This window comes from Raphanus sativus, chromosome 4 (assembly GCF_000801105.2).
Source record: "Raphanus sativus cultivar WK10039 chromosome 4, ASM80110v3, whole genome shotgun sequence".
In the NCBI taxonomy this organism is placed as follows: domain Eukaryota; kingdom Viridiplantae; phylum Streptophyta; class Magnoliopsida; order Brassicales; family Brassicaceae; genus Raphanus; species Raphanus sativus.
In genome coordinates, this window is record NC_079514.1 from 15,261,818 (window position 1) to 15,279,204 (window position 17,387).

At 32.2% G+C, this 17,387-nt stretch overlaps 1 long non-coding RNA gene and 1 pseudogene across 1 annotated transcript; one reads left to right on the forward strand and one right to left on the reverse strand.

The window, feature by feature from the left end:
• Positions 1-272: 272 nt before the first annotated feature.
• On the reverse strand, positions 273-1,622 carry LOC108829612 (replication protein A 70 kDa DNA-binding subunit B-like; annotated as a pseudogene).
• Positions 1,623-2,575: 953 nt separating this feature from the next.
• Positions 2,576-3,533, forward strand: LOC108829618 (uncharacterized). The gene is made up of 3 exons (XR_001946015.2): positions 2,576-2,790; positions 2,882-2,983; positions 3,222-3,533. It is a non-coding gene; the product is annotated as an uncharacterized LOC108829618 (long non-coding RNA).
• Positions 3,534-17,387: the final 13,854 nt, after the last annotated feature.

Consider the following 17,387-nt stretch of genomic DNA (forward strand, 5'->3'; position numbering starts at 1 on the left):
ATAACACACCGTAAACGCTTTCATAAGGCTTTTATAATGTTTCCATAAACAATATGACAACCGAAACTAAATAGATCTTCCATATCGTTCGTTATATGCTAAAATAAGTAGAGATTTTAAAGTTTATCGGTGAGCTATAAATTAATAATTTATAATATTTAGATCGTTCTAAGATATTCATTTTCATGTCTTTTTAAAATGTTGTAAAATATTTTATAATAACATAAATATAAAACTGCCCTTTTTCAAAAAACATAAATATAATGCTATAATTAAAGATAAAATATTTAAAATTAATTAAACCAATTTAGTTGACTGCAGAAGAACTTGTATAATACAACAGCTTCGGACTTCATTTTATCGAAGCTCTAGATTAAACATGTTAAGGTTAGAACTACTGCGATGTCTTCTTGTTCTTGGAAACGTCTTGGAGAAATAATCTTGTTTAGCAGCAAAATCAATCGGAGAAACACCTCTTACAGTTATCCTCTGTCTCTTCTCGCTGTTATACTCTTGTTGAGAAACACTAACACGGAAGAGATGAGACGACCACGTAGCTTCTTTCAGTTTTGTCTGAAACTCATTCGCTGCTTCACCTTCCTGGAGAAGACCAAAAATAACAACACATGTTAGATCAAAAAACCTGGAGGGTCAAGGAAGTTCTTAGCCGTTCTATATGGTTTTACCATTCTTACCTCTGATTTTAGCATATGTTGAGTTCATCAGCTGTGCATCCAATCATCTTCTCTGCTACAGCGTTGAATGCAGAAAACCAGGATTCACCAGTTGAATCAGAGACTTTCACCGCCATTATATACCTAATCACATCATTAAGCAACACAATTAAAGCAAAAAAGATCCAAATCTCTGTTCTTGAGTAGAAATGTTTATGAATCTAAGTATCATCTCACCTTAAACAGCATTCTTCATCTTTTTTTTCTGACATCCTTCGCACCAGTAACCAGTTGCTTCAGTCACTTTCTTGTTACAGGTCTTGCAGCCACGGTACCACATTGCCTGGTCTGCCTTGATGAAGCTTATGTAAGCTCTAGTACTGAAGAAAGCAGGCTCACATAAACCAACTTTTCTTCCTCCTTAGATATTAATAAGTGTTAGAAGTACCTTTTCCTCGCCTAAAGAGGGGTTGGTTGTGGAGTGAGAGAGACAGACTCTGTCAGAATATATGGACCTTGATCCGTTGTTGGCAGAGGGGCTCATCATCCCAGAGACAATAGCAGACATATATGTCTCTTTACCTTCAGAATCATGCCAAGATTTCAACTTTGCAGCTTCGGGTAAATCAGGATTTACCACCACATTTCTTTTACTGATAGTGGATAACGAAACACCTGGAGGAATCGGTTTCTATCAGCAACTGATTTGACAAAATGCAACCTATGTTCACTTAAAACGAAAATTGAAGATTATACCTTGAAATCTCCAACATTGAGAGACCTGATCGCAATGACAGGATACTTATCAGCCATGTCTAGAAGTTCTTGTCCTAAGTCAGTTGCTAGATCGTTCCAAAGAGACACCAAAACAGTTTCCTTTGCCTCATCAACTAAATTTATATCCCTCTTTGGGATCATCTCATTGTCACTCTTTCTTCTAACGCTCATGGTAGGAGAAACACTTTGGACAACACCGATAACATCTCATCTGAGAATGAAATAACATGCTATTCTAAAACAGTATTTAAAGACAGGAAGAATTCTATATAAGAGACGGCTCTTACCCATAATCTCCTTTTGTTTCAGGGATAAACTATATCTTTGCTCCCCAGCTTCTTCAACCTCTGAATACAATTCAGAGTCAACTCATAATCGTTCTGAACCGTCTTGAATTGGTTGTTAGCAAGCTTAGGATCCCCTCAATATGTAATAGACCTTTCCCTTTTGGAATGTGTCATAAGACTTGCTTGCAGCTGCGTTAAACATTGTTGCCTGAATCTCTGTCCCTGGATTTCCAGAAACAAAGAAAATCAATCACCGCATAAATTCTAGGACAATAATCAGAACCAATCGAAGGATCTCTCTCTCTCTTGATATAGAAGATTAATTGAAACTGAATCAACCAAGTGATATTAACAGAGAGAGAGAGAGAACGTACGACCAGTAGTAGTTTCCTGAGCTTCACAGACGACGCCTCTTCGTAATCGAGAAACCCTATGGAATCGAGGTCAACGAAGCCGGCGACTGAGGAAGACGGATTCTCAATCCTCCTGAAATTGAGAGTGAAGCCGATGGTGAGTATGCGATTTTCGAAAAATTGAACGACATGGAAGGTTTCGGTGACGGAAAGATAACAACGGTCGGAAACAATATCAAGGAAGCCCTAATCGATTCAAGCATTAAAAACGCAACGTTTCACTCCTTAAATAGGAGAAGGAAAACATGACATGTGTCCTCTTTTAGAATATTCCACAAACTATCACATATGGGTTTCGTAATATTGATGTTCGCCGGGCTTCTTTCTTCTTATTGAATTGTAATGGGCCTCATATTATTTATGTCCAACATCTTCGATTTGGGGATGAATTGCTTAGGGATTCCATTGCTTATCTTTCATCTAATCGACGTCTGAGTCTCCGTCTGTAATACATGAGGCCTTTTTTGGCCTGTTCCAACCTGGCGGAAGTGTCTTTTTTGATTAATTTCCAACTCACTGGACAATAAATTCTGGGGACTTTATCGTCTTCTTTTACGCTTTTATCAATAACTCCTCACACGATCTTTAATTCAATGCATCCCCATTATTGCCATCATGTGAATCCTCCACTATAAATAGGTTATCTCATTCTCTCCAAACTCATATCATTCATTCCTGGCCAATTGTTTCTGAGAGCATGACTAAATTGATATTCTCTGTAATCTATCAGGCATGTCAGATGATGAAAAGGCAAGTTTTCAACATGATCATTGTTGCAAATACCAGATGCATTGAGGATAAAGCTCTTGAAACTTTTCTACTAAGATACATGGTAAGTTGTTGTTCTTCTTAACATAAATAAATAGCATGACTCTCTTCACTCTCGAACAACCTTATCGCCAAGCTCTCAGATTTTAAGTTCTGTTGATTCCAAGATTGCATAGAGGTTCCGTTGTAAAAACATTGCGTAAGAATGTTTATCTAAGTTGAATCGAAATTCTTCAAAACTGTAGTTGTTTGCTTATATTTTTGATGTGTATCTTTGGATGTGTATCCTTTTGTTGTTGCAGTTGCCTTCAAAGGTGATGATGCAGAAAGAAGAGCATGATATTTTTTTCTATGCTCTCGAAAGCGACCACGTCCATTTTGTAATAAAAAGTATTTTTCTTATTTTGTACTTTCGAATCCAGTGAGAAATTCTTTTATGGGATTCAGTGAGTTTAGAGACTTTGATGACTCTGTGTCAAACTTCTGGAGTTTGGAAGGTCTCAACTTCTGGAGAATCATTGTATCATCACTCAAAATCATTAATTTACAGATGGGGACAACGTGTAATTCTCTTCTTTTTTTTTTCTTGCTACAACTAACAATTCTCGATCTCTCAAAACATTTGTATGCTTATGTCAAGGAAACACAGAAACAAGAAACTCATGGAAATTGGTAAGCCTTTTAGTTATTTTCTGCTGATTAACTAATAAGTGTTGTCTTAAATTTTCGCCAATCCATATCGGAGATATAAAAAGATTCACAAATCACAAACAATGATTACAAAACAGACAATGTTATTTGGAAAATTACACGAGTACAAGACCACCTGCTACATGTCACCGAACAACATTTAAACTGGGTCGGACTCATGCTACAAATACAAATAAATATTTGAGCAACATATGCGACCGTATGGTCTCCGTATATCTTTTAATTTCTGGATAAAATTTCAAACATTACTTTTAACTTCTTCCCAGTTGTGAATCCTGATTTGAAATTGTGAATTAAATGTTAATAGTTGTAATTTGTAAACGTGGCCAAAATCAAAAAAAAATATCACCTTCCTACTTAAAAAAATATGTTATATAGTCATACAAAATTCATCACACAACTCTACAAAAAAAGAAAACGGAACGCAATATAACCATAATACAAACCTGAAAGAATTTCCTAATGATATAGAAACAGAGGTTCCATATTTATAACAACCATTTTAAAATATTATTCACATATTCCGCGAAGCACGCTTTTCCCCTCAGTGCTGAAGATGATATAACAGGTGGATCAAGATTGACTTCTAAGACTGTTCTGTGGCAAGCAGTACCAACTGCAATCTCTAAAGGTTACACCTTCAAAAACAAGTAAATGGTCATTTATTTATTTTTTTCTTCTTTATGTTTTACACTGATTTAACCAATCATGTGACACTGTATATCAGAAATTGGATTTCTAAGTAGGAGAAGCGAGTCCCAACATGTTGATTATAGATTATATTTGGCAGAAAATATTTATTACAGGTTACGAGTAAAAGAAGAATAAAGACACGTGGAGAGGAAAGAGTGGTTGGAAGAGTTTGTTAGAGTTGTAACCGTTGGAGTCAATAATAGAGTTACACGTGTATAACAAGAAACAGAGTATCGATATAAACTCTGTTTCTCGAGTAGAGTAAATTCATTCAGAAAAGTTGTAACAGACTCATCTTCTATCTTGTACTTTCTGGAAAAATCTATTGGAGATTCATACACGTAAGGATTGTTCTCTTTCATCAATCTTTCACAAATGAGTTTATAGATCAAGGTTTCATTCTTCCACACTTCTTTGCATTTTCCATTCCCAGCAACATCAACACGAGCAATGTATACAAGGAACATAGCTGACGTCCTTTGACACATTCAACCGCCTCATGGTCTGTTTGGAGAGCCGTAAGCACAAGGAGACCGAAGAAGCTATCACCACTACCAGTAACAGTGATCTCTCTATCTTCTGATTTGCTTTTGAACTTAAATCACCAGGATTTGAAAGTTTCTCCTTCTTAGTTTCCCTCTGCTCTTTCCTTTGTCTCATATGCCTTGTCACAAACATCTCTCATGTGTATCCTAACAGCAAGAGCAGTCAACCTTTCCTTCTCAGGCTGAAAAAGGCTTGTCACTGGAATCACAGTCCACCTACTCAGAACTTGTGCAACGTTTTTGGTTCCAACGTTTTCAGCTAGCATCATATTCTCACCAGTAGCACAAACACTTACCAACTCTACATGACAACCACCAAACGTATCCCATCCAAAACCAGCATTGATATTGTCACTAACAACCACCTGAAGGTCTTCCTTCTCTGTGAAAACCTTATCATAGAAATGCTGCCTTGGTTTTTTAAGCTTGTACTTAAAAGTCGAGTCCTTTTGATACCTCCTTTGATTCATCTTCAAACAAACTCTCAGCAACATTTGATCAGACTAAACTCAACACCTTCTACTGCCTTTTGAATCAGTTCCTCTCTCATATCCACATCTAAAATGTATATTTGTTGGTCTACTTTGGGAGCAGTCAAAACACCAAGTTTATGATCATTATGTGAATCAATGAATAGAGGCTGTGAGCTACCGTTCTTAAGCAAGGCAGATTGCAATTTCTGTTTCTTGAATTGGTTTCTCAAGCAAATTACCATCGAGAACCAACACAGAATCACCGTTCACACGCCCTTCGTTCTCTGGATCTGATGCGGTCTCCTCTTGGATTAGTCATCGGCATCTCTTCAATCGCATCAATGTTAAAAGAAAGATTCTGATTCATCCTCCTTTTCGACCAACTCTTTATCAGAAGAGATTTGATCTTCATCACCATCTATCATGAAAATTCTTGCGTTCTTGTGGCGTAGATAGTGATCTGGAGTTTCAGGTTCGTCGCAAAATACACATATCTTCACGCGATATTACCCGACGGATCTTCTTTGTTCGCTTTTTGATCGCATACGATCCTCGGCGTATCTTGGATGTTCGTAATGGAGGCGCAGTCTTTCCACAAGTTGCTGAAGACTCAATTCCGATGTGACTTCGGTGTCAATGTCACGAACTGCCATGGATTCTGGTTGATTCCTTGTTGAACTTCAAGGATGGAATGGCTCTCTGATACCACTGATACAGATAAACTGTATTGGAGAATTGGAGAAGATGATAGAATAGTAACAATTGAATTGACGACGTTCATAAAACACCAATCCAACTCTCAAAGTGTGAAGAGCTTAGAATTAGAAACATCATTTTCCTAGAAAGTTCCCAAGAAAATCATAGTAACCACAGAGAAAAGGAAGAAGAAAACTCTAACAAACTATTCATCTTTTTCGATAATTCTCAAGTGAAAGCATCTTCTGTTTTTATACTTCTTGTTGCTCTCTTTCAATTAGCTGACGTGTCTCACACATTCCCTGTATCAGTTGAGAATCATGAATATGAATTCAACTAATGGTTACATTTACATTAGTCCAAGTTCATGAATATGTAGCAGATTCCAAGGAAGGGAGACTTCTATCATAGGCCTCAACCGTGAAAGCAAGCGGACATTATTTTCACAAGTCAAAATATCACTGAATATGAGTTAAGAATGCAAGATTTTATATTTACCATTTTCATAAACAAACCCAAATAAAGAAAAGCAGCCAGGTTCTCCATTTAACCATACAAGAGGAGATTATTTTGATTTGCTCTCAGATTTATTTAGTAGAACAACTGATCTTCCTCTGCCTCACCATCACCAGTGTATCTGATATGGTTTAACTACAAAACTGGGAACATAAAACCAAGTTATAAGTGAAATATGAAGAAGATAAAGAGAATTAAACCCGTTTCAAGCTCAAAAAGAAGAGGATCTTCAAAACCAATAAGGTATATGACGACAGAACTTGAATCAACATGCTGAATCAACAAAGAAGAAGCCCAGCAATTTGAGTATCAAATAGTCTGTTTCCTTTTATGGATTTTCTGAGTGTCATGATAAAACATCTTCAAAGACATAGTCGTTGATCCAAAAGGATTAAATCTTTCAATTAGGTATCAGTTTAACCATATAAACCCATCTATAACTTAAACCCGAAATTTGAATTTGTGAAGCTAAGGTAATTATATCTAAATATATGTGTAAATTTTTTAAATATATTATGTCACGAATTCAAGATATTCACACTGCCAAGATAAAAATAGCCCCCTAAAATTTAAAATTTTATATTAAAAAATTTAGTTAACCGCAAAGAAATTAAGGTTGAATATAGTAAACAATTTTAACCACAAAAGTTGATAAACATAATAAGAGAAATCAAGGAAATAACAATTTAAAAATTAAAGGCAACAGCTATAAAACGATTTAAACAACGACGTTTCCTGAATTTTTATATTTAATCAAATAATTACAAAGTTCTTGACTAACCGCGATAGACAAAAACATACAAGTAAAACATATGATAGTTGATGATCTCGAACAAATCAAATAAAACAAAAGAAATGCATGATCTAAATTAAAAATATTATTCATTCAAAGAATCACAACTATATAATTAAGTAATTTAGTCAACCATACTATTCCTGCTCTCGATCTCTTAACAAGTTATATAAAGAAAGATCACATATCAATAATGTTTCATAAAAATAGATAACTAATCTTTCAAAATTTATAACAAAATGTCTGATCTAAACACTTAAATACATCAAAAAGATCACATATCAATTGTTGCAATCATTATTAAACCTTCACAAATTACTAAATATTGTGAACAAAGTAAAATAGTTATTTTAAATGAATTATTTTAATATAATAACAAATATTTAATTTCTATAAAAAGAGAAATAGTAAAATTTGTAGTGAAATTATTGAAAATTATATTAAAAAATAAACTAAAAATTTCATTCAAATTTAAAATATATTTATATTATTTCGTTCATTTCATTATCCGTCCGTAGGGCGGATCTAATCCTAGTTATATATATGATTCCAAAACAAGTGTTCATTTTCTATTCTTAATTCAAAATCAATAAATATATCATTAGAATTCTAATAAAACATAAAAATAATATTTCTAATAAATGATTTATCATCTAACTTTAAATTGGAAGAAAAAACTGAATATATCACATATTAAATTTTCATACAGATCCAAAGTTTTATTTCACCTAAAAGTAATTTAAATGATTAAATAAATCATGTGTATGATTTTTAACATAAATTATATGAAAAAATTGTAATAGAAAAGACTATAAAATTTATAGTTTAATTATAGTTTTGAAATCATAAATTAATTCATCATTTTAAAAGAACAAGTCAAATCTTTATATTTTCAACTCACACTATAAAAAAATAAGATCAATATTAAAATACCGATCGCCTGGTAGAGCTGGGAATTTGATTCTTTATCTTCAGGCCCTACCCCGTTTGATCCGCTGCAGACCGGGTGCGGGTCAACAGATTTGAAAAATATGAAGAGCGGACGCGGGTCGAGTATATTTTTTGTGGGGCGGGTGCTGGTTGATCTAATTTAAATTGCGGGTACCCGCCAATCCGCAAAATTAAGAAAAATATATATGTTTTTTTAAATATGTTTTTTAAAATATGTTTTTATTATTGTAATAAACTTTGAAAGCACTTATATAATAGAAATATTTTAGAAAATAATTTATACAAATATTTTTGATTGATTAATATTTAATTATAAATTTTTCTATATCTTAATGTTTATAATAAAAATATTATTTCCAGATAAAAATATATATAATAATTATCTTATTTTTCAAAAATATGTTTTTATTTTGATGATTTTATCATATTAATTTTTAATCAGTTAGCTAATATTCCTTTTGTATCACTATAAGTGGTTTTTAAGGTTTTTGCACATGGATTAAGGAAATACAAAATTTTATACGATTTATCTTGATTATATAAATTTTTTTTAAATAAAACTACTTTGACTAATAAAAAAAAACTCAATATTTTATAATTGGTCGAAAAATTCAAATGTTATTAAATTCTACTTAGAATCGTGAGAACATTAACTATTTTGAAACAAAATTTGTTCTTCTAAATTAAAAGACACTCTGAAACATTAAATACTTCAAATTTTTTTTTATTAATAAAATTTTACCATATATTATTTAAAATCATTATTTATTTGAATTTCTAAATTTTATAATATAATGTTAAAATTTAATGATCTATTTTTTATTTGGCAGTATGAATATTTTGATATGTTAATTTTATTTAGATCATCTACTTTGATTTCTACTATTATTTTCGTTGTCAAGTTATTGTGCATTAGCTCACATTGTTATATTATGCCAATATCTTCCATATCAGTATGGAATGTGTATGATGTTTTCTTTTAATTTTGTGACATAATATTTTAAGAAAATTACACATTTATTAATATATAATTACCATAGCTTCACAAATTCAATTTGCAGGTTTAATATGGCTATAGATCGGTATGAAACCAGTACCTAACTGAAAAGATTCCATATTTTGGATCAACACCTCTTTCTTTGAAGATGTTTTGTAATAACACTCAGAAATTCCAAAAAAAAAAGAAAAGAGTGAATTTGCTCAAAATCCTAAAAGAAGTTGGATATTAGGATTTGCCATGGAAAGGGGGGGAAATGGTAGTGATGGGGGGAAGAAAATTGGGGGGATTTAGTGTGTGGAATGCAAATAGGATTAGTTTGGTGGGTAGGAAGTGCAATTATTCAAAAGAAAACAGGTTATTTCATACTAAAATTACTCTGCTTCTGCTTTGTTCATTCAGCATGCTGATTAAAGACCTATCATCATATACCTTATTGGTTTTTAAAATAAGATTCTTCCTTTTGAGTTTGAAACAGGTTTTGTTTCTCTTTATCTTCTTCTTTTTCATCTTTCCCTTATAATTTGTGGCTCTGTGTTCTAAGTTTTGTTGTTAAACCATATCAGGTACACTGGTGTTGGTGAAACAAAGGAAGATCAATTGTTCTACTAAATTAAATCTGAAAGCAAATCAAATTAAGCCCCTCCTGTATGGTTAAATGGAGGACCTGACTACTTTTCTTTATATGGGCTTGTTTATGAAGATAATAAATATAAAATCTTCCATTTTAAATTCATATTTAGTGATTTTTTTATTTGGGAAATTATGTCCGTTTATTTTCATGGTTGAGGTCTACGATAGAAGTATCCATTTCTTGGAATCTGCTACATATTCATGAAACTGGACTAAAATGAACTGAATTCATCATATTCATGATGCTCAATTAAATATTTATCATCTTCAAGTTGAAAAAAATTACTTCTTTACTTCTTTTCAGGTGCCAATTATAATCTGTAATCAACATATTGGGACTGATTTCTCTCACTTTAGAAATCCAATTTCTGATATACCGAGTGACACATGATTGGTAAAATAAGTGTAATATATCTTATTAAAACAGAAACATTCTAACTTCTTCTACGTGGATTTTAAAGTTGGACATCACATTATTATTCTTAGCCTAACTTTTCATTTAAATATTTCTTTAAAGAGTTTAATATTAAGCACCTATCATTTAACTCCACCGTAATTATCCTATCATTTAACTCCACCGTAATTATCATTTCACATCACCTCTTTTTATCTATTCTTTCATTTAACATATACTCCATCGAACTTTCATATGAACGTAAATCACTTGACTATAAATATCTAAATCATTTGACTATCATTTAACTCCACCATATATATATTATATAATAGTACAAATATAAAAATCCCTCTCTTTTATTATAGTCGAATGAATACAACAAATGTCTCCAATATAAATATTACACGAGTCTGAATTCTTAAAAATAAATATATAAATAAATAGAAATAAAAATAAATGTTACATGTTATCCCCTAGACTATATTTGAAAAGTGATTTTGCCACATGTCTTCTCTACAATCATTCTCACAAAAATAATATGACATGGCTACTAAAATTGATGACATGTCTTATAGATTAATATGACATGGACAATTATATTTAACGTTAATTTATTTTTTTTGGCAAACTTTTTAAAATATGGTAATAACTCATATATTACATCTCCTAGACTATATTTGAGAAGTGATTTTGCCACATGTCTTCTCTACAATCATTCTCACAAAAATAATATGACATGGCTACTAAAATTGATGACATGTCTTATAGATTAATATGACATGGACAATTATATTTAATGTTAATTTATATTTTTGGTAAATTTTTTAAAATATGGTAATAACTCATATGTTACATTTATTGTCGATTTATATTTTTGGACTTTTTTAAATATGGTAATAATTCATAAATCATCATTAAAATAAATATATTTAATTATGACATTTCAGATTTCAAATATCATTTAAATTAAAAATATTTCAAAAATATATACATATTTTTAGAAAATTATAAAATTAAAACATAAATCAAATTACATAGTAAAATCATTAGTTTCTTATACATATCTACAGATTTTATAAATATTTTTTAATTTTAGTTTTTGACAATTATGAAATTTTGCATCCTATAGACTATATTTGAGAAGTGATTTTGTCACATGTATTCTCTATAATCATTTTCACAAAATAATATGACATGAGTACTAAAATTGATGATATGTCTTATAGATTAATATGACATGGAAAATTATATTTAATGTTAATTTATATTTTTGGTAAACTTTTTAAAATATGGTAATAACTCATATTACATTTATTGATGATTTATATTTTTGGACTTTTTTAAAATATGGTAATAACTCATAAATCATCATTAAAATAAATATATTCAATTATGGCATTTCAAGTTTTGAAATATAATTTAAATTAAAAATATTTCAAAAATATATACATATTTTAGAAAATTATAAAAATTAAATTATAAAATCAAATTAAGTCGTAAACTCATTAGTTTCTTATATACATCTACAGATTTTATAAATATTTTTTAATTTTACATATTTATTTATTATATTTAATTAAAATAAATAGATAGAAAATCTACCTAAGATTATAATTTTAAATATATACATGCCCATTCTTAAATATAATTCAAAATAAACAAAATTTTTTTTATCTTAATTTTAATTTTCAGTTAAATCAAATTTATATTAAAATATTGATAAGAAAAATAAAATTATAATATTAATAAAAAAAATTAAATATAATTTATATTTATCTGTTAAAAAGTATTTAAAAATTTTTCGCTGCACATGGTGCAGGAAAACACCTAGTTAAAAATATAAACGAGTCCGAAACATGTCATTGCACAATTTTGACTATCTTGATCCAATTATCTCCCAAACCAATGGATTGAATTAACCAAATAATTTAACAGCATGTTTCAACCACATCGGTATTTTTTTGAAACTCAATACTAAAGATATCATAATATATTTTTTTGATGCTCAAATAATGAATATAATGTACACTAAATAGAAATATTAATTTATTCTTAAAAGTAATCAATTATGGGAAAACCCTTTCACCAAGTTAAAAATATATTCTTATTTCCATAACAGAAACATCAATTCAAACTTTAAAAAAAAACCGACTATGAGTTTACTATACCTAAAATCTCGGTGGCAATCAAATATTCGTAATCAAATTTATAGATTTGAAATATTGTAAATATGGAAAACCCCTTTCTCCAAGATTAATCTACTATATCAAAAATATCGGTGTCATGGGATTTTGTATTTATGTATATCTAACTTAATAGGTAACTTGACGTATTTATGGGATTTCAATAACAGAAACATCAATTTTAACTTTTTTAAAAAAATCGATTATGAATCTACTAGCCTAAAATTAAATCAAAGAAAAGGAAAATAAGATGTAGCTATTTTTTTTTCTTTCTTTCCTGGATAAATGTTGTTACTAATGGGCTTATTAATTATGTATGGACATGGACATTTATAATGAAATTTTCCTTTCTTGGGCATAATAGTTAGATTGTCAATAAATATAAAACAAAAGATTGTATAGTTTTCTTGCACTTAACTTTCTAAAAAAAAAACACATTGTCATTTTTTATTTATTGAATTTTTTGCATAACATTCAAAATACTATTCTTTTAATTAAAAAAATTGCATCTATAATTGTTTTTGGATTAATACAGTTTCTTTTAAATTATTTTACCAAATATAAAACATTTATGTATCCGCACGGTTAATCTTTCTTGATATTTTTTTATTTTTCCATTAAATTGTCTTTTTGTCTATCTTATAATAACTAATAACTTTTTTGTTAAAATTATAATGAAGACTTCAGTTTTGTTCGTCTAAATCGTATTGGAAAAAACTAGGTCTGGAAAGGAGAAGGACAGGTGGTGGAATATTAGATTAGTGTCTCCACCTTACGTCTATATCTATAATACACTATTATGTTAATCCAGATCGTATTGGTTACTATTAGATTAGTGCTTCACAGTACATCTATAAAACACTGATATTTAATCCAAATGTATTGGTTAATATTAACTATATTAATGTTTGCACCATACAATTATATCTCTAATACACCAATGAAAAAACTATTAATACAAAAAAACAGTTTTAACATTGTTCTTAAACAATATGTTTTGGAAAAACTCGAAATTATATAAAACTATATTATGTGCAATGGACAAACTCTAAATTATATTGACTACTTAGAATATATGTTATGTGTTAAAACAAAAATAAAATCCGCGCGGTCGCGCGGATCATGATCTAGTTACAGTGTAAAACAGAAAGCAACAAAAAAAGGAAAAATAAATGACCATACTTGTTTTGAAGGTGTAACTTTTAGAGGTTGCAGTCGGTATTTCTTGCCTCAAAATGGTCTGAGAAGTCAATCGTGATCCACCTGTTACATCATTTTCAGAACTTGAGGTTGGTTTCTTACAGCATGGGCAGGTCATACGTTTATTTTAGTATACATTTTAGAATATTTAGTTTATATTCTCAACCAAAATTATTACTTTTTAGAAATCATAGAATTATCTAAATAGTAAGAAGACTTCCATGCAAATAAATCATTGATTATTTTTTCTATTTTTTCTTTTCCTTTTGAATTCATTGGTACTTTTATTTTGATCTTAATGCAGCTGCAAAAGGAAGAACGTGATGCTTCATTACATGAGAGTCTTATTGTGGAGGCTGGATTATAGAATTACGATTTGTTGCAGGCCAGATCTAATACTGATCCAATTATAAAACATTTAAATAAATTCACACAAAAACTCAATAGAGGAATACATCCCAATTTCAGAAGCACAAATACAGATGAGATACATCAGAGCTTAAAGTCCAGAAAAGCCTACCCAGTAAGAGGCTCACTAATTAGACATAATAAGGTCTTACCAAGAACGTGAATAGAAATAAAGATATGGAACGTAAAAGTTAGAACCTCTCTCCAAACGATATAAATTGACACTGAAGCACAATAATGACTCATTAAGGGAAGAAAACTCAAAGGTAACAGAAACTATCAAAGTCACTACGTGCATTCAAACAGACCCATCTATTCTATCTGCAAAAGTCTTTAGTATCAGATATGTATCATGAAGCATATTAGTTCAAGAATGTAATGGAATGATGATGATGATGAGTCACCCGATCCTGGGGATGCAGAACCTGGCCTTGTTATTAATTATACATCAAACTATTAAGCAAATACTGACTCAGAGCGCCAACACCAAAGAGAGTAGAGATCTCTTTGTGTGTGTGTGCACAAGATGGTGCTGGGAGATTTGTGTACCTTCGTAAGCTATCAGAAGCAGATAATCTGTGAGGAGGGTCTTTAAACTCAAGGCTTGATTAAGACTCAGTTTCTGATTCTCTCCTTAATCATGGTCTCCATCTTGTTCTGTAAAAAAAAAAATGTTCAACACTAAACTTGAGAAGAACACAGCAAAAACATACAAGTAAAGGTTTTTACTAAGAAACCTGATCCGTACATGTGCAGAGAACTCTGGAATTGTTTATTAAATCTCTCAAAGAGTTTTAATCTCTAGCTAAGACACCTATGAACCTGCCTAGCGACGATACATATGAATCTGGGAAAAAAGATCTCAAGTGTTTGATAGAGTCTTGATATCCCAAACTCTATAAACTCTTCTTATTGATCACTCAACATAGATTACAAGATAGAACAGAGAATAACAAGATGATAAACGAATAGCTTCGAGCTTGACTCCGGCTAAGCTCTCATGGCGAGCTTCACCATCGTCACCGATCTCATGGCGATCGGGTTAAGATGACTCATGGCGTCAATCTACAGCAACATCAAAGCATAAGTCCCTCGTCATCCTCATCTCCGCTTCTTATAAAGTCACCTATCGATAGCTGCTTCAGATCTTCTAACAGCATACCTTCTTTCTCATTCCAAGGCTCTGCTAATCTCCTCTTCGTTAAACACGTCAGACCCAGCCACGTCAGCTTCCTCACTTCCAAGTCAATAGTAAGATACTTAGTATCTATCAATACATCCCCCATTGAAAATAAGCTTGCCCACAAGCTTATCATTTGAAAACTGATGTTAAGTCTTCGTTGATTGTAGCCAAGTAATCTCATGATATTGCAGGTTCTAGTTTCCTCAAATCTCGAACAAGATGGTAGAGCAGAGACATGGAAGCTAATCCATTCAACAATGAGTTCATACATCGTGATTGGCAGCCTTCGACTTATCATGATATCAAGGATCCTTGGTTTATACTTGAACATCCAAGACTTAGGCATTTTACTTCTCCGCCTTTGTTGCATCACCTTGCTGACATCTCCATAGTCACCGCTTTGCATTGTGCCATCATCACCACTTGTAACGTATACATAAGCTACTTGTACATTAGGTTGCAGCATTTCTGGCCAAACCCATGTGTTACTGGTCCTTTGTTTCTTCTGCTCTTGTTGTACCAGAATGTGTAACATAATGCCCTCAAAATGCATTAACAACATGTATTTCTCTTGATGTAATAGATGATTCCAAACTGTTGAAACTCTGATTTGAAACAGCTCATATATCAACAGCTCTGATTTCTTCTTTTGTTCTCTATCATATCTCCAAATCAAAGCAGCCAAGACTAACCAGCAAATAAGTAACCTCTCATATACTCCCACCCTTGAAAATAAGCTTGAGACCTCAAGCTTGAACTGAAGAAAATGATTCTGGTGTTGTATCTGCCACTGCCCTTGAGAAAGCAGAGCAACCCCACAGCCACTCAACTCCCCTCTGTTCTAGCAACACACTGAAATGATTGGGATCCCTCATTGATGTGAACTCCTTGTTAACATCAGATACTGCAGAAAATTTCTCTACAAGCACATGCTCCAAATCTCCATTATACAAATCTTCTTCTAACACAGTGGCCCTTAAAAGAGTGGGTACGACTCTGGTTTGCGACAGCTGATGCTCTGGACCACGTAAAACTCCTCCAACCTCCCACTCTGAGACTGGTTTTAAGTGCATCCATCTTCACTGCTACAAGATGATTCATCCTTTAACTTGGCAGCTATTGAAGAACAACTCTGAACAGAACCACATGGCTCCAGCAAATCTTTCATCAATTGACCATCACTATTCTCTATTCCCCGATAACCTAACTGGCAATCCTTCTCAATATCATCAGATGTGGTCTTAGATACCTGAATAAGAGGCTCAGACGACAAGGTAACTTCCTCGAGAGTTGTTGACGTCTCCTGCAAAATCTCCGCTTCTGTTTTCTCGGAACGTTCAATCAATTGCTCTCTGTATCGTCTATCTTTTTCCAACATAATCTTCTCTGGATCATCATTCTCGCCAAACCTCAGCAACAATGTTTCCTTCATATCTTGCCAGCTTCTAATAGGCATCAATGAATCGATATCATTGATGTACCTGTCAGGTTCATCCACAATGAATCCATACGCCATGTGTAACTTCTCAAAGTCAGTGAGTCCCTTCCGAGCAAAGTAATGCTACATCCGGAAACACTGGAACCGTAACGATTCCATTGACGGGACTTGAATCCTCCAGTTTCTCTGCCATTCCGATCGGCGCGATCTGCTTCTCCACAGAATCAAATCGCTCCGCCGTTGCCTTATCGTGTTGCCTCATCGGCGGATCTCTCTGTTGTTCGCGTCATTTCTGGAAACTTGGCGATTTCCGTAACCTCTGTAACCTCCGTAATCTTTGTAAAACTCAGTAGCACCTCCGACGAATCCAGCAGCAGAACCATCGCTTCTCTCAAATCTTGCCGCCGAGTCACTGAACTTCATCATCACCGCGTCAGATTCGATCCACGCTTTATTTGGATTCTGATGATGTTTACGGTTTGTAGACTAAACTTTTATAGTTGTACACTAATCTTAGCACAATTGGTTAGCACAATTGGTTACAGACTCAGCCTATTGACCCTCCTTTCCCGACTTCAAACCCAAGCATGCGCTACTCTCTGTCATCTTTTCTTTTAGTTTAAATAATTCTTTCTTTTTAATTGGACCTAT